The sequence below is a fragment of the Schistocerca serialis genome, chromosome 3, assembly GCF_023864345.2.
Source record: "Schistocerca serialis cubense isolate TAMUIC-IGC-003099 chromosome 3, iqSchSeri2.2, whole genome shotgun sequence".
Taxonomy (NCBI): Eukaryota; Metazoa; Arthropoda; class Insecta; order Orthoptera; family Acrididae; genus Schistocerca; species Schistocerca serialis.
Window position 1 is genome coordinate 871,309,964 of NC_064640.1, and position 22,073 is coordinate 871,332,036.

Sequence of the window (22,073 nt, forward strand, 5' to 3'; positions counted from 1 at the left end):
TGCGTTTCGCAGAAGCGACGCTTTCTAAAGCCGTGCTGATGCATGGACAGCAACTTTTCTGTCTCAAGGTATACAAGGTGTGTCTAGAAAGACCAGTGGATGGACTGAAATCTAATTGACAATATCAGTTAAAAATGGATGCATGTAGGTGGAGGAACACTTATGCGAATGCTGTGTACCACAGAACACACTTCACTGGAGCGGTTTTGTCTGCTTGGTCAGTCGAACATACAGTGTGTCAGGACTAATGACGTAGTACAATAGACCAAAGTAAAGCTTCATTACATACAGCAACAAACAGTGACGAGACGCATGAGACGTGATCCACGTGTACGAGTGTAAGGAGCAGGAGTCATGAGCGTAATATGTCGTTACGACTACGCCACACTGTTGATGGTGAGTCACGTTCAGGTTGAGCGTCAAAGAGCATAACAACAGGCAGCCTCGATTAATTACGACAGTTGATGCTACAAAATCGGTAACAGTCTCTGAGACTGATTAGGAGGAATGGAGAATCAGCACGGACAGCGTTAGAGACGTCCTTAACAAATTGCAGACCGCCGCACATTTCACCTAAGAACCGTGATGAGAAGATAAAAGGAATTATGGCTCGTACACGGCAGTTTTCCTCTCGGCCATTTGCAAATGGAATTGGAAAGGGAATGACAAGTAGTGCTACGTGGTACCCTCCGCCATACACCATACAGTGGCTTGCGGAATATGTACGTAGATAGAGATGAAGGTTTGTGTGTCATGGGTAGTATAAAAATAAAAAAGCCATAATTTGCTTATTTTAATTCCATGTCACACGGTATCGTTGTTTTGGTATCTCTGAAAAATGGTTCAAATGGCTCTGAGCACATGGGACTTAACTTCTGAGGTCATCAGTCCCCTAGAACTTAGAACTACTTAAACCTAATTAACCTAAGGACATCACACACATCCATGCCCGAGGCAGGATTCGAAACTGCAACCGTAGCAGTCGCGCGGTTCCGGACTGAACCGCTCGGCCACCGCGGCCGGCGGTATCTCTGAAGCCAAGCTAAATTCTTCTGTGTACAAATGTAATATGAATTATTTGTGATTTGATCTCAAGAACACTCTGCAGTGACCTGTTAAAGGAGCTGGGGATGCTAACTACTGCTCCCTAATGTATCTATTCCTTACTGAAATTTTTCATGAATATCTCTCATTGAGACCAACAGGTCAGTTCAGGGAATCAGCCCTAGAAATAAGAGTAATATTCAACAAGATTTAAAATCACATAATTTGGTCCTTAAACGTGTCCATTATTCAGGCATACATATTTTCAATAACCTGCAAGCGGCTATAAAAAGTTTAGCTACTAAGGAGTCTAAACTATTTACTGATGTGCAACTCCCACATCATTGTTGAATTTCTTAGTAGAACTAGTTGATATATACACTATTAACAACTTCAAATTATACGAGAGTTATGTAAAATTTGATTCCGGCATATTTTAGTGCAATAACATTATCATTGTAAATAAGTGTAGTAAACTGTTTTATGTTATAAGGGACCAAACAGCTGACGTCATCGGTCTCTAGACTTACACACTACTTAAACTAACTTAAACTAATTTATGCTAGGAACAATACAACACCCATGCCGGAGGGAGGACTCGAATCTCCGGCGGGAGGGACCGGGCGCCTCTAACCGCTGTTATATGATTCGTGGCTACAATATCCTTAGAATTGTCTTATGCACGCCAGTGTATATACATGACATGTTTGTAACTAGTTTTGGTCTTAGCCTTAATAGGAAAATATTTTTCAGAGTTTTTACTTATTCCAAATCCGCCAGAACCATTTCACCTAGGATCTGTGCTAGCACCATTAGCCTATCGCTTATGTTTTGTAACTGTGTGTAATGTATTCTTGTTTTATGAAATGTTCTCCATCCTGGAGGATCTCCTTATTGTAGACTTACAGAACCAAAGTATATTTAACCTAATCTATGCTGCATCAAAAATGTTCAAATGTGTGTGAAATCTTATGAGACTTAACTTCTAAGGTCATCAGTCCCTAAGCTTACACATTACTTAATTCAAATTATCCTAAGGACAAACACATACACCCATGCCCGAGGGAGGACTCGAACCTCTACCGGGACCAGCCGCACAGTCCATGACTGCAGCGCCCTAGACCGCTCGGCTAATCCCGCGCGGCTATGCTGCATCAAATGATTAACGAGAAAAATGCTGAACACTTCCCAACGATATTAACATATTTCACAGAGATCACATGTTCTTCTAACCATCATCACATGCTGTAAGAGGCGGTGCCGTCATGTACAGTATGGTAGAAACCCATGACATGCCTCGTACTATGCCTTTCACGTTCCGATGGCCATACAAAGACCTGTAAGTCGGTGTTTCGACATATGCCAATAGGTGTCTTCACAGAAAGTTTCCAGCAGATTTATGAACGTCCCTATTACGGCCGAAGTTGCGTCCCGTCATCGTCTAGATTATCCGGAGGGAGTATAGCCTCACATTAAACAAAGAAAGCACGGCAAGAGAGTAACATCTCTTCGACACTGGCTTCATTAACGGTAATTCAGCTGAAGGGAAGGAGTCATCTGCAGAAGGAAAGATACCTGTAAACGTCTCCAATTAATGAAATATACTCCGGAGAACCTATACCTCGACACTAGTCCAGCGTCTCAACCAGTGCGCCGCATCTCTCGATCAGAGTCAGCGAGACTCTTTAGCGGCTGTGGCTTTGCTGAGGAATGGTTCGAAAATTCACTCGGAGCGATTCTGGGATACCTGCTACCTAGATGGTCCCAAGGGGAATCGAAGCGCTATGCAGTTCTGAAACAGATATCTTATATTAGACATCGTAGGGTCCCTAAATCGCTTGAGGAGATCGTCACAATGATTCCATCAGCGAGATCACAGACGACCCACTGTCTAACAAACTTATCGGTAATAACTTTGGCGCCGACGGGATGTCAAACTAACTAAAAATTAAAATTATCCCAGTTACGAGTCTAGCATTCTACCACTGTGTGGTCTCGCACGGTTGGGAAGTAACGATGGATTGATGCCAATAACGAAGATAAAGTTCTGGGTTGCATTCCGTACAATATTAAGTTCTTGAATATTGAAGAACTTATATGTAATGCATATTCCAAAGCCCGAAATGGTTTTGTAAAGACAGACAGTCTATGTCTTTGGAGGTGTGCGTCTGTAATTAATGGCAAGGAGCTCATGTGGTCGATAGTCGGTTCTTCAACGTACAGGATGTGAGAGAAAGAAATTTAGAATCTCTTTCTACAACCATTATGAAGAAAAATGTATGAAATGGACTCGCTTGCTGTCTGTAGCTGAAAATGGTAACGCAGCGGTCAAGTATTGCAGTCTTGTATTCGGAAGGAGCAAGCTTCAGATCCGTCGCACTACTGTAATTTAGGTTGTCTATGATCATCTTAAATCGCTAGAGACCAATTCCTCGATCGTTCCTTCCGTATTCATATCTACGTCAATCTTTTGAGAATCACTTTAAAGTGAATGTAGTAGAGCACTTTTTAATTTACTGTGTATTAGGTTTCTCCTTTTTCCATTCATTTATGGAGTTGGAGACAATGAGTACTATTATCATTCCAGTTTTTCCTTCAAGATCTCTACAAGTGCAATAGGTATGATACTGAAGAATACTCTTAGATTCTGCTTTGGAAACTAGATTCTGGAATTTTATATGTGGATTTGCGAGAGATATTAGGCGTCTTTTTTCGAATGTGCCCTCAATTGAGCATCTCGTTTTATTTCTTACTACGGTCGCAGATTCGAATCCTGCCTCGGGCATGGATGTGTGTGATGTCCGTAAGTTAGTTAGGTTTAAGTAGTTCTAAGTTCTAGGGGACTGATGACCACAGATGTTAAGTCCCACAGTGCTCAGAGCCATTTTTTATTTCTTACACGGCAAACAAGCCTGTGACTATTAACGCTGCCGTTCGGTGTATAAACTTGACATCCCCTATTTGTTCACCTTTGCATTCCACACACTTCACGAGTATACCAGTATAGACTGTACAAGTGATTGTCAAGTCAATTCCAGAGATATATTTCAAGTTCCGTTTAACCTATTAATAGAATCCGTTTTGCACGTGACACTCTTCACTTATCATAGCATCCAATAGCGAAAGATATTCTACAACATAAAGATCTGCGAAGCGTAAGATATTACAGAGTAGTTTCGAATTTATGAATATAGTCTACTTCATAAGATATTTTTTCCCGCAATATCTTAAATCACCAAATAGAGGGTAACCATTATTGAACCACATGAAAAAAAACTTAAATTAGCTACAAACTACGGCGTGCACACACTTTATTCAACATGTAAACGTCACTATAGATATTTGGATTTAGGTTATGACATGTTCGATATTCCTGCCATCATTGGCGATATTGTGGCGCAGATGAATAGCGAAATTCTTCATGATCCGCTGAAGTGTCGGAACGCAGATAATGTCGATGATCTCCTGAATGGCTGTTTTCAGCTCAACAATGGTTTTGGGATTATTGCTCTAGATTCTGTCTTTAATATAGCCCCACAAAAAGGATCGCATGTGTTCAGATTCGGAGAGTACGGCGGCCAATCGAGGCCCATGCCAGTGGCCTCTGGGTACCCCAGAGCCAGAATGCTGTCCCCAAAGTGCTCCTACAGGACATCAACCACTATCCTGCTTCGATGGGGTCGAGCGTCATCTTGCATGAACTACATCTTGTCAAAATCAGGGTAACATTGGATAATGGGGATAAATCATCTTCTAAAACCTTCACGTACCGTTCGGTACTCACTGTGCCATCAAGGAATGTCGCACCGATTTTTCGGTGACTGGAGATTGCACACCATACAGTCATCCGTATAGGGTGAAGAGACTTCCGATCGCGAAGTGCGGACTCTAAGTCCCCCAAATGCCCCGATTTTGATTGTTGACGAACCCTCCCAAAAGAAAGTGAACCTCGTCGCTTAACCAAACCGTGCATGTACATACTGACTCCCATCATGCCCCAGGGCCCACCGTGCACTTTGAACGCCCTAACGCAAACCGTTCAGAAGATATGACGATTTTATTTCATGTAATTCAATAATTGTGACCCTGTAGATTATATTCATTAATTTCGGAATGAAAACAAGTATCCACTTAAGACGCCACAACAGTACTGTAATATATTGGGTAATAAACAATAAAATTGTATCTGGCAAAAAGTTGTTCTTCAAATAATTATGAATATAGTTTGCTTCATTTCTCGGTCATTGTCGGATGACTTGCAGTACTCATCCTTTATACACTGCTGGCCATTAAAATTGCTACACCAAGAAGAAATGCAGATAATAAACAGGTATTCATTGGACAAATATATTATACTAGAACTGACATGTGATTACATTTTCACGCAATTTGGATGCATAGATCCTGAGAAATCAGTACCCAGACCTCTGTCGGTAATAACGGCCTTGATACGCCTGGGCATTGAGTCAAACAGAGCTTGGATGGCGTGTACAGGTACAGCTGCCCATGCCTCCTCAACACGGTACCATAGTTCATCAAGAGTAGTGACTGACGTATTGTGACGAGCCAGTTGCTTCGCCACCATTGACCAGACGTTTTCAATTCGTGAGAGATCTGGAGAATGTGCTGGCCAGGGCAGCAGTCGAACATTTTCTGTATCCAGAAAGGCCCGTACAGGACTTGCAACATGCGCTCGTGCATTATCCTGCTGAAATGTAGGCTTTCGTAGGGATCGAATGAAGGGTAGAGCCACGGGTCGTAACACATCTGAAATATAACGTCCACTGTTCAAAGTGCTGTCAGTGCGAACAAGAGGTGACCGAGACGTATAACCAATGGCACCCCATACCATCACGACAGGTGATACGCCAGTATGGCGATGACGAATACACGCTTCCAATGTGCGTTCACCGCAATGTCGCCAAACTCGGATGCGACCGTCATGAATCTGTAAACAGAACCTGGATTCATCCGAAAAAATGACGTTTTGCCGTTCGTGCACCCAGGTTCGTCGTTGAGTACACCATCGCAGGTGCTCCTGTCTGTGATGCAGCGTCAAGAGTAATCGCAGCCACGATCTTCGAGCTGATAGTCCACGCTGCTGCAAACGTCGTCGAACTGTTCGTGAAGATGGTTGTTGCCTTGCAAACGTCCCCATCTGTTGACTCAGGGATCGAGACGTGGCTACACGATCCGTTACAGGCATGCGGATAAGATGCCTGTCATCTCGACTGCTAGTGATACGAGGCCGTTGGGATCCAGCATGGCGTTCCGTATTACCCTCCTGAACCCACCGATTCCATATTCTGCTAACAGTCATTGGATCTAGACCAACGCGAGTAGCAATGTCGCGATGCAATAAACCGTAATCGCGATAGGCTACAATGTGACCTTTAACAAAGTCGGAAACGTGATGGTACGCATTTCTCTTCCTTACACGAGGCATCACAACAACGTTTCACCAGGCAACGCCGGTCAACTGCAGTTTGTGTATGGGAAATCGGTTGGAAACTTTCCTCATGTCAGCACGTTGCAGGTGTCGCCACCGGCGCCAACCTTGTGTGAATGCTCTGAAATGCTAATCATTTGCATGTCACAGCATCTTCTTCCTGTCGGTTAAATTTCGCGTCTGTAGCACTTCATCTTCGCGGTGTAGCAATTTTAATGGCCAGTAGTGTAGTTTGCTTCATTTCTCGGTCATTGTCGGATCACTTACAGTACTCATCCTTCGTATGAGTGCCAATTCTGAATGGTTTTCCAATATTTCCAGGAAACGTGAATTGCAGTTCCTGTGGGAGCCAGTGTGGCTGGAACGTTTATTCTTCTTTGCTAATGGCTTTCTAAGACTGTGTCAGAGCGAAGTAGCGCTGTTAAACGAGGCCCGCAGAGGGCTGGGAGCTTCACGACTGGCAGACGGCAGCTGGAAGATATATCTGAGCCGCTACCGCGTCGCCTTTCACAGTAGTTGGCGGGTATAACTCTCGTGGCCCTTTGTGGGAGCGGGCGCTCCGCTACGCCGGCTAAACGACCAGCAGCCTTCTCCGTAAATTATGTTTACGCGTCCTTTCGCTAAATATCTGCGGTAACGTGGAGGACCTGGAGAACGAGTTTCTTCGGTAGGTCGTGTTTGTTTCTTGGGAGGCTGAATAAGGTCAAAGAAAGCATGTTTCTGCCCCGTGGTGACTGGGTGTTGTGTGCTGTCCTTAGGTTAGTTAGGTTTAAGTAGTTCTAAGTTATAGGGGACTGATGACCATAGATGTTAAGCCCCATAGTGCTCAGAGCCATTTTTGAAAGCATGTTTCTTTTGAAGCAGGACATTATTCCACCAGGTGGCATTTAAAATTTTTATTTAGTCTCTCGTTTCTCAAATGGATCTAAAAAATATAACAACACACCATAAAAAAGAGACCTACAACTTGAAAGTCATGTATCTCATTGGACCTAGCCTTAAACAAACGTAGTAGTTACCTATAGTAACAGTTGTGGATGCTTCGTAGTCGTTTCGTTAAAAAGAAGCCTGGTGGAATAGTGAATAATATCCTTCTTCAGATTTATTGAGACTGTGGTGTCCATCTACGAGCTAACTTTGTAGACCTTTTTACAGATAGCGAAATAGCTCAGGCAGTATAAAGAATGTACTCAGTTTTTCGAATGATACCGTGGGAATGATCTAGTAAAGTATAGAATTCATTTAAAACAGTCTCCCATGAACAACAAATAATGGCACCAAGTGCATCTGAAAGATTACTGGCAGTGAGTTTCGAGTTCTAATAAGGAGAATATTCCAGCGAGCTGCTTCATTAGATTTTAGCTCATTCAGAATAAACGTGGTTGATACTACAAATGATTTGGCAAACAGCAAATGTCATCTGTGGGAGAGGGGACATTACTGTTGATAGCACAAGCAGAAATTATACAGAAAACGTGAGGATTTTAGAAGTCTGTATACGTACTATCCGAGACCCGGGTATCTTTATAAACTTCAGTTATTAATAAGCAGGGGCTTCAAAAGTAAGTTACACATGTCGTCCGAAGGTACGAACATTGAGCAAAAAGAGTGGCGCATTGACAGAAGAGAGTAGATATTCCGAGATTCCTTCGGACAGTGTTGCTGCGGTACAGGTGCTTTACAGTGTGCCACGGAAATGGCGCGGCAACTAGAAACTTACTCGAAAGTTGCTGTAGACAGGACGGTAAGATCTTCGTAGAGAAAACATCTAATATGCGCATATATTCACTGTGGAATCCTAGCGCTAAATGGACCAATACCGAAGTCACGTCCAGCCGCAGTGGAAGGGCGTCAATAATTTGACCGAGACCGCACAAACATGGGTGATGGTGGTCAGAAAATCCAAATTATAAACTATGCGATTTCCAACTTTACTGCAAGCTGAAAGAACATCCAGGTGGAATGAGATTTTGCAACGACGAGGACGTTCACTCGAATGGCTCTGTGACCAAAGAGCGGGATTCTATCGTCGAGGGCTGAACGAATGGTAGAACATTCCGACCGTTGTTTACAGAACCTTGGTGACTGTGTTGTGAAACAGTGTCACGCTTCTGTGTCACATGAAAGAATAGTGCAGCATTCAATAAAAGTTTCTTGGCCTGCCATGATATTGTGTGTGCCGGCCGAAGTGGCCGTGCGGTTCTAGGCGCTGCAGTCTGGAACCGCGAGACCGCTACGGTCGCAGGTTCGAATCCTGCCTTGGGCATGGATGTGTGTGATGTCCTTAGGTTAGTTAGGTTTAACTAGTTCTAAGTTCTAGGGGACTAATGACCTCAGAAGTTGAGTCCCATAGTGCTCAGAGCCATTTGAACCATTTGATATTGTGCAACTTACTTTTCGAAATCCCCTCGCAACAGAGAAATAACTTGAAGGTGGTTCGATGAACCCTTTTACTTAACTATGAGTTGCAAGAAAGTCATGTAGTTGTAGATGTAAGAACTAAAGTTCTTTGGGGATACGATCAGCAAAGCAGAGCACCAGTGGGTTTATTTTATTTATTGCAAAAGGGAAATTATGTGAGAAATAAGAAGATGTACATGATCAGAGGCTGTCCTACACAGGAGTGCAAGGCGTGCTCCATAGCGGGTGCTGGTTCCAAGGGGGCGCTGAATCTGACGGCACGATTCATCATTAAGCCCTCGCACCCCAGCGACAGAGAGGATAGTGCCGCCTCAGGATATGGCTACTGTCTGAACCTCACTGTAACTTTTACAAAATTCTTCTGTGAAGTTTGGAAGGTAGGAGACGAGGTACTGGCAGACTGGTCATGAGTCGTGCTCGGATAGCTCAGATGGTAGAACACTTTCCCGCGAAAGGCAAAGGTCCTGAGTTCGAGTCTCGGTCAGGCACACAGTTTTAATCTGCCAGGAAGTTTCATATCAGGGCACACTCCGCTGCAGAGTGAAAACCTCATTCTGGAAACATCTTCAAGGCTGTGGCTAAGCCATGTCTCCGCAATATCCTTTCTTCCAGGAGTGCTAGTTCTGCAAGATTCGCAGAAGAGCTTCTGTGAAGTTTAGAAGGTAGGAGACGTGGTACTGGCAGAATTGAAGCTGTGAGGACGGGTCGTGCTATCCAAGCTCAAATGGCAGAGCATTTGCCCGCGAAAGGCAAAGGTCCCGAGTTCGAGTCTCGGTCCGGCACACAGTTTAAATTTGCCAGGAAGTTTTTTAGAAAATAGTTATATTAGTTCCTCATTTAATTGTTTTCTGAGCTCTCAGATTTCGGGTAAAAATTCGAGTTTTCTCAGAATTCCAACTGCAATTAATTAAGCTTGCAAAGGAAACGGGCTGAACAACCCAAGTCAGGTAGCTAAACTAACTGTTACAAGTGGAGCTAAAACACCTGCTTTATAAAATCTCACGATAACGTTGATGATCGTTTCCATATTTACGTGTATTTATTATTCAGTACATATCTCCTTTTAAATGACCTGATGAAGATGGAAGAATAGAAACCAGACAGATTCTGTTTAACAGAACAGCAATATAACTGCGTTTTCTTCAAAGCAGCATCCTCAGTCTACTTAATTGTCATGCAAGCACGGTCGTGGATATCGAGCTCCAAAGAAGTCACCGGATGATTTACAAGAAGGTCAAGAGTAAACGCACGGTCGACACCCACGGAGCACTGTTCAGCCAGAGAATAGAGTGGTAGATTTAACAGTTTGTTTCTAAGGAAACGTCCCAAAATTCAACTGAAGTAGTTTTCTCCAATGATGCCCCCCTTGGTTTTTAGACCTGATCCATTGGAATGAAAATTGTGTGTTCTAAAATTTGCTTCAGTCCGATCGCTCTTGTTATTAACACAATGCTATTAAAAACAATTATCTTCAGTTGTAATCTTAATCTCTTCTTGAAGCGCATATAAGAATTTAAGTAACTTGTTTTCCAAAAAGCAGCATATTCTTCACAGTTCAATATAGGTAATCACCTGGAGGAAGTATTAGACTTATTGCTATTAATAAGTATTATCATTACGTTGTAGTTACAGTCTCCACATAAAACAATCACTATTTTTAGGCTCTAAGAGACACTGTTATGATTCTAACTCTTACATAAAAATAGAATTGTTTCGAAAAGGTTTCTTCAGAAAAGCCATGACGTATTCTCGTTTGTACTCTCTTTAGTTCATCCACTTTTGGGAAAAAGGAAGACAACTGCCAGATAATAAGAGTCGAGGATACCTTCCCCACACCGATTCCCTTATCCCGCCTTCAACGTGGTCATAGCGTGGTGGTTGTATATATCATTCGGTTACAGTCCTCGGTCTGGTGAATCTAAAAATTTTCATCGTTATCAGTCTTTGCCTTACTTTCATCAGAAACCTTTCGCACAAAAATAGTCTTTTAATTAACAGTTTAGGCCTACTTCTTTAAGAAATCGTTCTAGAAATCTAAAAATCCTGCGTTCGAATCTCGCTCGAATCCCAGTTTATTTTTTCTGATGTCTTACGTGAAAAGCATTGTGAGCGTCAATCCACACTATTGTTCCATTCCACAAGAAATTGTAGGTTCGTAAGTAAGTGATAAAGTGAGTTATTTCTCAGGCTCCAAGAAGAGTACAGATCACCTCAAAAGAGGTAGGTCTAGCAGTGTGATACTCAAAGCAATCTTCGACTTGGTGACAGTTTCTTTCTTCAAGTTGTTGGAGAGTGGTATGTCGTTGACCAAAACAAATCGTAAATCGTCCAGTCAGTCGAAGAATGTCATGGGTGACTGATAGTGAAGTATGATCCTCCTCAACTGAAATCAGGGACCGATGACCGTAGCAGTCTGGTCCCTTTAATCCCACAAACCAGCCAACCTCAACTAAAATCATGAAAATTCAACTTCAACAGGCAAAGAATTGGGCAGGCAGTAATGCAAAAAGAAGGATCATTGGAACAAAATAAAACGACGTGCAAACATTCATCGAATTTTTGTATATAGGAATTTCTGAATTTTAAATAATACCTTTAGGTAAATCTATGATGAAGACTGAGCACCGAAACTTACATGTATAGATATGACCAGCATACCTTCTTCAAAACATGCATACGTGGAATGCATAACTTACTCTTTTCAAAAAATGAAATATGCGTCATCCAAGTCCCGGCGTACGGGAGATAACTTTCATTTTATCTGAAACATATTACGAAGCTTAAATTCTTACATTTATAGTTCATCTAAACTAGAACCCATTACATACCTGCGTGCGCAGCGACCGATGAGCATTTCAGTATTAACAAAAGAACGGCAGTCAGTTGCAAACGACAAATTTTGCGACCGATTGCTGTCATTTTCCTAACATTTACAGTTTTGCTTAAACATCGCTTATCAGTTGCTTCGATTCATGGTGCGAATAATATCCACAAATATTCACTAAACTCTCAATAATCAGCTTCTCTGAAGACCTCAACTGTACCTGCATAAGATAATATCCAGTTATGAGGATGCTATGAAGCCCCAAATAAAATATCTGGAAAGCTGTAGGTATTCACCACACATTGTGTTATTACTTATAAAGAGGTTATTCGATTTACGGAATCGTTCTTTGCTAGACTTCGTGTTAGTAGCTCCAATGTCTAAATATCTGTGACATTTCTATGTTGGCTGCCATGCGGCGCGTGGATCTTGCTGGATATTGCAGCTCATGCATATGGAAAGAAAACCCAGGAGGTCATCCGCATAAATGTCAGTAACAATTCTCTTTCCCTCGGAAATACCGCTGTATCGCCATGTATGTTTATTTTAAAAGCTCTTGAAACAAGATAGAGGCCATGACATTATGTATTTGTCATATCTCATATGTATTTAAGCACTTTCTCCAGAAATCTTAGAAATATCTCGCATTTAATTCTTTTAAATTGCGAAGAGTGGACGTAGTGCTAATGCAGTTCGTAGTTTGCTTGAAGTTGTTGAAGATATATGTACTTCTGCATTGCTGTCATCCTATGATGAAACTGTTCTTTTTAGCGGTGAGTATTAGCACTTATAGAAAAATATTCCTGCAACTTAAACACTGTTGGTTGCTGAAGTAAGTAATGAATTACAGACTTAAGCATAGAAGACGGATACCATAAACGATTTTTTTCTGTTAACTGTGGCGTAAAGTTAATATTATGAAACGTGTTTCACTGGCTACTTGCTTTAAAAAACATTAAGCTGTCAGACCTCAGGAGAATACAGTGAACTTTTAGTTTATCTCCTGCGTTAATACGAGTTACTTTTTGGTGCTCAATATCCGGAATAAATTCCGGGCCAATTTTCCAAATAACATTGAAATATTTTGAAAATTATAATGCTCGAATAAACTGTTGAAATACGATCTTATTTTGCAATGCTGACAAAAATAATTTATCGCTATAGTGCTTTCAAATAAAACGAGGTTTACTTTAGACATCCCTTCAAAACCATTGCTAATTTTTTTTTAAAAAAAGTATGGAATACTGGAATTTAAGGTATCTGAGGTACTGTTGTGAAGCAATGGTAGTCAACCTTTTTTACTCACGGTCCACGTTTCTATCTCTGTTAGTAATAACATTTTCTAACCGCCCATCGGTTCCACAGTACTGGTGATTTGTAAAGTAGGGAAGTAACTGTACTTTTAAAAAATTATAAAGCAGAGCTGCAGCAAGTTAAAGGATAAAGTAATAAATAAGTACCAAATACTTTCATCAAAATTTCATGAAAACCTAAGAGAAATATTTTTAAAACTTGTGCGGTCTACCACCGCCCATGAAAGCTATAATGCCCAATAGTGTGGGGAAGGGACCAGGCTGACGGTAACTGTTGTAAGGTATTTGATAAAATTTCTCGTTAATATTACGCATATTGTTCTGTCATTGGGCGAAAAGGCGTGTGTTTTTAAACTGCATAAACTAAAATATCCTGTGTCCTTTGCATTTGCATTTGCAAATTTATCTTAAGTTTTAGGTTGCGACGACACTATGTGCAACAAGGGGCGTGACATGCAAATGAAGGGTTCAACAGAAATCAAAGTTGCTTATTTGCCACATAAAATACCACAAATCTAACTACTAATCGTAATCTTGTTCCAGTAATGTGTGGTACAAAAGAAAGAGTCATTCACGGTTACTTCCACCATTATTAAGCACAATTAAAAAGCAAGGCCTTCGAAATAGTTGTACGCCTGCACACAGAATTTCTCCTGTCATGCAATGCAATATATGCGTCACAAAAAGCACGTTCAGGTATCGTATACTCAAATGGAAACTACATAAAAATTTGAGAATGGAACTATCTCCAATGTAAATATTTTCGTTTCTAAAATAAGCTTGATACTGATACTTTTGAAGACTGCTGTTGTTATAAACTTCATAGCAACATAAAACTTTGTGCTGGAAAGAGACAAGAACCATGAATCTTGCATGTCGCGAGCAATGTTTTTACCAGCTTAACTGTCTAGTTACGACTCGAAAGCAACTACGACGTCTCTGTTCAAAAAATGGCTTTGAGCACTATGGGACTTAACATCTGAGTTCATCAGTCCCCTAGAACTTAGAACTACTTAAACCGAACTAACCTACGGACATCACACACATCCATGCCCGAGTCAGGATTCGAACCTGCGACAGTAGCGGTCACGCGGTTCTAGACTGTAGCGCCTAGAACCGCTCGGCCACAGCGGCCGGCGAAGTCTCTGTAGTTTCTCAAACTTTATATTTCTCGAAAACATATGCGGTGTAAATAAAAGGAAAATCTGTGGCCGTCCAGATGAAAAGGAAGTACTATTATTACGAAATATATCTGTGTCACTAAAACCTGGCTAATTTAATGGATGAAAACCACTAATGCACACCAAAATGGAAATCAATATTAGTAGTTAATAAACGTAATACTGTTTCTCTGTACTGTAATTTAACAAAAATAGGATGAAGGGATAAAGTTATATGTGAAAGAACTCACAGAGCGTAAGAATGGCTACCGAAATTGAGATTAATGTTATAAAACTAGAGTAGATGATTCTATGCTATTGTTGACTGAAATTAAATAAATTTTCTGTGATTCTAAAGATTTCTCTCTGCTACTGACAGAAGACACATTACTAGGTATCCATATCAGTTACGAGAATTTCATTTGCTGTAGCATATTGCGACGAGTGACATAATCCAGTTCATCAGGCTCTGCTGACATCTTAAACGTTTCTTTACTGTCAAGATAGTAAGAATGTTGAAGATCAGTGTTACCAACACATGAGGAGGAGCAGATCAGTCGTTGAAATGTTGATCAGGAAAATGGGATCATCGACGCTTCGCGACACACGGAAATATATCTTGGACAGGAAGTTAAGTTTATTAGTTAATGTGAAGTCAGAAGACCACAGCAGCGACCTGCTACTGTAGCTTAATGTATAGCTCGTTAGCTTGAGACCAGAATCGGATCAAAAGAATGCGGTGTAATAATGGCGTCGGTCCCACACACCGACCAGGCTGAGTCTGGCTTTTAGGCGTCTTCCCACACTCATTTAGGAAAATGTTGGCCTGGTCTCCAGTCTCTGCTCCGGAAAATCCGATACACCAACAGGTGAATGCAAAAACACACAGAACAAAGTTTACACGATGCCCAGATGGCGCACATGACTTGTTTCTCTTAGGTTACCTAATGGCTGTGATGACTCTAAGGGCAACCGGCCACGAAGTTAAATAAAATAAATTTACCGAAATGAAAACTGTGGACCGCATAGGACGGGATAAACGCTAGTAGAGAGAGAGTAGATTAAAAATGCAGTTAACAGTTATATGCCCTAGTGTCACTAGAAATCTACTCTCTGAGTTTCGATTTATTGGCCAACTCAAAACATAGACTAGGCTTTCATCCTCATCTGCATCAACATGATTATCCTGCAATTCACTATTAAGTGCCAGGCAGAGACTTCATCGAACCACCTTCAAATTATTTCTCTACCTTCCCACTCTGGAACAGCGTGCGGGAAAAACGGACACTTAAATCTTTCCGTGCGAACTCTGATTTCTCTTATTTTATTTTGACCATCAATCCTTCCTATGTAGGTAGGCACCAAAAAATATTTTCGTATTGCGAGGACAAAATTGGTGATTGAAATTTCATGAGAAGATCCTGTCGCAACGAGACTCGCCTTTGCTGTAACGATGGCCACCCCAATTCGCCTAGCATATCCGTGACACTCTCTCCCTTCTTTCGCGATAGTACAAAACGAGCTGGCTTTCTTTGAACTTTTCCGATTCCTCTCCTATCTGAAGCGGTTATTACAAGTTGCCTGAATTTGTTGGCATTGGTTGTGTGAAATATGGCCTTCTACGGAGGTTGTTATAGTGGGGGAGATACAACGGACGTCAGAAGACTGTTTCGGCGCCGGCCGGAGTGGCCGAGCGGTTCTAGGCGCTACAGTCTGGAACCGCGCGACCGCTAAGGTCGCAGGTTCGAATCCTGCCTCGGGCATGGATGTGTGTGATGTCCGTAGGTTTAAGTAATTCTAAGTTATAGGGGACTGATGACCTCAAAAGTTAAGTCCCATAGTGCTCAGAGCCATTTGAACCATTTGAACTGTTTCGGCATGAGCAGTTGGGAGAACCGGTAGTACACAACCTGCTAAAGGCGGAGGTTGTAGTTCTGGTGCAGGACACCGTTTTAGACTGTCGTCATGTTTTCTTTCTTTCTTTATTTATTTTTATTTGTCTGCTTCCGGGACTTGCCCATACGGCCGTCTCAGTAGTGGAATGTCAATTATGACGACACGGACGTAAGGACAACACAATACCCAGCAACCGAGCCAAGCAATCCGGCCAAGGATCGAACCCGGGCCCCTTCGGTTAGCAATCTGCCACGCTGTCCGCGCAGCAACCGAGGCGGACATCACAATGGTTCATTACAGATATCATCCCCCTGTGAGTTGAAGACCCCAGCGTTCCCGTAGCTGGAATAGTCGGAGAACTGGAGAGACGCGTGCGTGCGTGAGCCGCGCTTGCGTACCTGGAGTGCGGCAGTCCGGTCTCGGGTCTGGAGCAGCTGCGACGGCGGCGGAGGCGGAGGCTGCGTGTGGCTGCGCTTCTGCCTGTTATATAGCATCCCCCCCTCGACCGGCGCTGCCCCCCCAGCTCGTCTGTGGAGCAGCGCGCGGGCTGGATGGGCACACGCGTCATTATCTTACGACACACGCCATTGTTACTTCTGCTCGTCGGCCATTATATAAGGCCGCGCCATTGTTGCCACCGACGGAGAGGCGTCAAGACGCCGGGCGTCCACCCCACCTCGGCGCCGGGCGTCCTTAACACCCATCCTTCACTTACATAAACGTCGGGAATTCCAGTGCACCGTACGTACCAGATGCGTCGGGACACAGTTGAGAGGTGCAGCCTCTCGTGCACTGAATAAGACCTTACGACAGGAACCGACTCTCTCGGTGACTGAGAGCGCTCAGCTGCGGTAGTCATCTAATTATTTCAAGAAATACAGCAATCGATCGCTTTTTTGTAGCTTTAATTATGCCAAGCCCCTTATTGAGTTTTCGCCCGTTTTCAATAATACATTTACATATTCATCAACGCTGTGTTTTTGTTGACTGCTTTTTGAGAGTTACAGCTTTCCTGTGCATAACAATAACTATACATGGTGTTTCCATAAGTGTGTGCAGAAATGTAACAGGACATATAGAGGGTGCTACAAAAAGGTACGGCCAAACTTTCAGGAAACATTCCTCACACACAAATAAAGAAAAGATGTTATGTGGACATGTGTCCGGAAACGCTTAATTTCCATGTTAGAGCTCATTTTAGTTTGTTCTTCCACCTACGCTCAATGGAACACGTTATCATGATTTCATACGGGATACTCTACCTGTGCTGCTAGAACATGTGCCTTTACAAGTACGACACAACATGTGGTTCATGCACGATGGAGCTCCTGCACATTTCAGTCGAAGTGTTCGTACGCTTCTCAACAACAGATTCGGTGACCGATGGATTGGTAGAGGCGAACCAATTCCATAGCCTCCACGCTCTCCTGACCTCAACCCTCTTGACTTACATTTATGGGGGCATTTGAAAGCTCTTGTCTACGCAACCCTGGTACTAAATGTAAAGACTCTTCGTGCTCGTATTGTGGTCGGCTGTGATACAATATGCCATTCTCCAGGGCTGCATCAGCGCATCAGAGATTCCATGCGACGGAGGGTGGATGCATGTATCCTCGCTAACGGAGGACATTTTGAACATTTCCTGTAACAAAGTGTTTGAAGTCACGCTGGTACGTACTGTTGCTGTGTGTTTCCATTCCATGATTAATGTGATTTGAAGAGAAGTAATAAAATGAGCTCTAACATGGAAAGTAAGCGTTTCCCGACACATGTACACGTAACATATTTTCTTTCTTTGTGTGTGAGGAATGTTTTCTGAAAGTTTGGCCATACCTTTTTGTAACACGCTGTAGAATGCTCCACTGAACAATTTGAGATAGGGAACCTGAGGTCGGAAAAGCCGGCTTAAGGAGATATGGAAGTAAACTTGCCTACCGCTTTGTCTAGTATTACTGTTTTCCAGCTTATTTACAACTAGCATCCGTACAAGTTTACACTTACTGTGCTGTTTATTTACATATACTGTCTTCACTTCCTGTAAGGAGACAAGGAGGGTGAGCCTGATTATTAGGAAATCTACCTGACCGTCTGAGCCGAGGTTCGTGCAAAGAGTTCTACCCGAGTTGATAAATAACGTACCTTGGATACAACATGACGGTGCACCGTCTCAATGTCTCAATCTAGTATGGATGTTCACAGTCATCTCAGTGCTGTATTTCCTGGTCGCTGGACTGGAAGGGGAGGTCCTATTATATGGCATGAGAGGTCAGCTGACCTGAATCCCCTTGATTATTGCCTATGGGGATATTTAAAGTCACTTGCCTATGAGTCTCCAGTGGACACGGAGATGGAAGTAGCTGCCAGAATTGTGGCTGCCTGTGATGAGATTTTCCGCCGATGTCATGCTGGCACTGAGACTGATGGTCTTCAGTTTCAGCACTTTTTGTAATATACAGTACAAATGGTATGTTCATTGTGTCAGTGGTGGCATTTGCAGTTAACTGTATTTAATGTAAATAAGAAAGTACACAGTAATATGATTTTATTCCTACTTTCTCCTCAAGCTGGCTTCTCTGACCCCACCTCAAATTGTTCAGTGGAGCATCCTCTATGTCCTGTTAACTTTTTACACGCTCTGACGGAAACACCCTGTATAACAACGGCCATTGGCGAACGTCCTTTGACCGTTCCTGTGAACTTACTGGATACACAACCGATTGTTAGCAATTCTTTCACCGGTCTATTCCTGCAAATGTTAGCGACACTCAGAAGTATGATCGTTTAGTAACCTGGTCAACCACCGCTGAAAATGTGTTGTTCACTTGCAATGTGCGATTGTAAGCCAGAAGACAAGAACTCACTCCCAGCGAAACGTAGCTGTTAATTAGCATGCTGATACATTTAACTTAAGTTTAAAAATATTTATTTTTCAGGAATTAATTTTTGATGCATACCACATATACGACTACATAGTCTGAAAAATCGGTGCTGAAGTTAAAACGCCGGGCCGAGTGGCCGCGCGGTGGAGACGCCATGTCACGGATTGCGCGGCCCCTGCCGCCGGAGCTTCGAGTCCTCCCTTGGGCATGGGTGTGTGTGTTGTTCTTAGCATAAGTTAGTATACACTAGCTGAAGTAGTGTGTAAGTCTAGGGACCGATGACCTTAGCAGTTTGGCCACTTAGGAATTCACACACTTTTGAACATTTTTTGAAGTTAAATCACGAATTATGATGTAAACTGTTATTGCACTTTCTCGGTTGCGCAATTCCCGCTAGGTTCCCGGAAGCAGACTAACTTTTAAGCCTCGTAATGAAGTTTTTAACGTCAAAAGGAAACATCACATAGGTGGCACACAGGTGCGCGGTTTGGCGATATTATTTCTACCGTGCAAATCAGTTGTTCCTCGCCGTCTATGTATGTGCTATCATACCTAACTTTATTAGTTTCTGCATCCCAGGAATACAATAGTAAACAAAACTTATCAGTAACTTATGGTTTTAAAATGTGCTCAAGATATGTTTTGTAAATTGATTTCTTCAGTTTTCTAGATTTGGAGCAAGTGATGTAACGATTTTTTTTAACGTTTCGGTTAAACGATTGTTCTCATCTGTATCCAGAGAAGGACATTAATCATTAGTTTCTTATGTGGACAGGAAAACCGTAGCTAACAATTTTCCAGGCGCTCTGATGGAATTTTGCGCAATGTGCGAATGCGTTATTTTATGTAGACTTCTAACGACGACATGGCTTAGTTTTTCTCCCTAATGCAATAACGTACATCGAATACTAGTCTTTCCTGTAGTCTTACTCTGAAATGTTTTCATACAGTTTGGCTTAATTCGTTACTAATCCAGATCGTTTGAGAAACTTATTTGGCTTTTCGATTGATTTACCTTATTATCCCCCCTCTGCCTGTCAATTTCTATTCAGAAAAAATCAAAATGAAAAAAAAACAACGGTAGGCTGCAAAATGGTTCGAATGGCTCTGAGCACTATGGGACGTAACATCTGAGGTCATCAGTCCCCTAGAACTTAGAACTACTTAAACATAACTAACGTAAGGACATAACACACATCCATGTCCGAGGCAGGATTCGAACCTGCGACCGTAGCGGTCGCGCGATTCCAGACTGAAGCGCCTAGAACCTCTCGGTCACACAAGCCGGCCGGTAGACTGCATCTGACAATCAGACACAGGTTCTCTGCTTCCCAGCCAAATGCTTTGCACGCTATGCCACCGGTGCTCTCGTACTCGTTTAACATTGTTTACCTTATGGGTACAAAGCGTCAGTCGATAAAATTTCTTTCCTAGATTTCTCGAAAAATATGCGTTTGCGGACCCCGTGTAAGTTGGTGGTAAATGCTCGATTTTCAATTATTTATCGACCCCTTAAATTCTGAGTCGATAGTGAGACATGAACTTTAGGGGTAGTTTTCTCAAGAACGGGAGGCTGTTGGGCCAAAATTTCTTACGAAGGGATCGTGCCTACTCGCCATCACCAATCGCGTAAACATTTATAGTATATTCAAAGCTTGGTGGAAATCAAAGTGACAGAAATGGGAGCTCCAGATGGCGAAGCGTTTAGAAGAAAACAGCATTTTTGGTGGAGGTCAGGCGAGGAATGAGTCGTTTATGTTAACATAGTTTCCAGCCACAGCTGGAGCTGCGGAAAGAGTACTGAGTGGTAATCTACAGACCTTGGATTCGAGTCCGTTTGGAGAAACTTTTCCTTTAAGTTTCTATTTTTACTCTACTTACTTAAACAAAGGTAAAACTCATTATATTGTACAGGGTAGGGCAAATAAAAGTGGCCAGGAGAATAGAGTTTTAGGATACAAAGAAACGAAGCAATGGAAAGGATAGGATAGATTGCATGCAACCGGTGGTGGCGTGTTTGTCGCTGTTAGTAGTAGTTTATCCCGTAGTGAAGTAGAAGTGGATAGTTCCTGTGAATTATTATGGGTGGAGGTTACACTCAACAACCGAGCTAGGTTAATAATTGGCTCCTTTTACCGACCTCCCGACTCAATAGCATTAGTGGCAGAACAACTGAGAGAAAATCTGGAATACATTTCACATAAATTTCCTCAGCATGTTATAGTCTAAGGTGGAGATTTTAATTTACCAGATATAGAATGGGACACTCAGATGTTTAGGACGGGTGGTAGGGACAAAGCATCGAGTGACATTATACTGAGTGCACTGTCCGAAAATTACCTGGAGCAATTAAACAGAGAACCGACTCGTGGAAATAACATCTTGGACCTACTGATAACAAACAGACCCGAACTTTTCGACTCTGTAAGGGCAGAACAGGGAATCAGTGATCATAAGGCCGTTGCAGCATTCCTGAATATGGAAGTAAATAGGAATATAAAAAAAGGGAAGAAGGTTTATCTGATTAGCAAGAGTAATAGAAGGCAGATTTCAGACTACCTAACAGATAAAAACGAAAATTTCTGTTCCGACACTGACAATGTTGAGTGTTTATGGAAAAAGTTCAAGGCACTCGTAAAATGCGTTTTAGACAGGTACGTGCCGAGTAAAACTGTGAGGGACGGGAAAAACCCACCGTGGTTCAACAACAAAGTTGGGGAACTACTGCGAAAGCAAAGAGAGCTTCACTGCAAGTTTAAACGCAGCCAAAACCTCTCAGACAAGCAGAAGCTAAACGATGTCAAAGTTAGCGTAAGGAGGGCTATGCGTGAAGCGTTCAGTGAATTCGAAAGTAAAATTCTATGTACCGACTTGACAAAAAATTCTAGGAAGTTCTGGTCTTACGATTAATCAGTAAGTGGATCGAAACAGCATATCCAGACACTCTGGGATGATAATGGCATTGAAACAGAGGATGACACGAGTAAAGCTGTAATACTAAACACCTTTTTCCAAACTGCAGTCATTTCTGGAAACCCAAAATCTATTCTGTAGGAATCAACATGGATTTCGGAAACAGCGATCGTG

The 22,073-nt window shown here is 42.3% G+C and overlaps 1 protein-coding gene across 1 annotated transcript in view; it reads right to left on the reverse strand.

Annotated features, from left to right (window-relative positions):
* Positions 1–16,580, reverse strand: part of LOC126469609 (U-scoloptoxin(01)-Er1a-like) — a 56,656-nt gene extending 40,076 nt beyond the window's left edge. Inside the window, exon 1 of the mRNA XM_050096730.1 lies at positions 16,506–16,580. The gene's annotated coding sequence lies outside the window, so the exon portion shown is untranslated. The remainder of the gene's footprint in view (positions 1–16,505) is intronic.
* Positions 16,581–22,073: the final 5,493 nt, after the last annotated feature.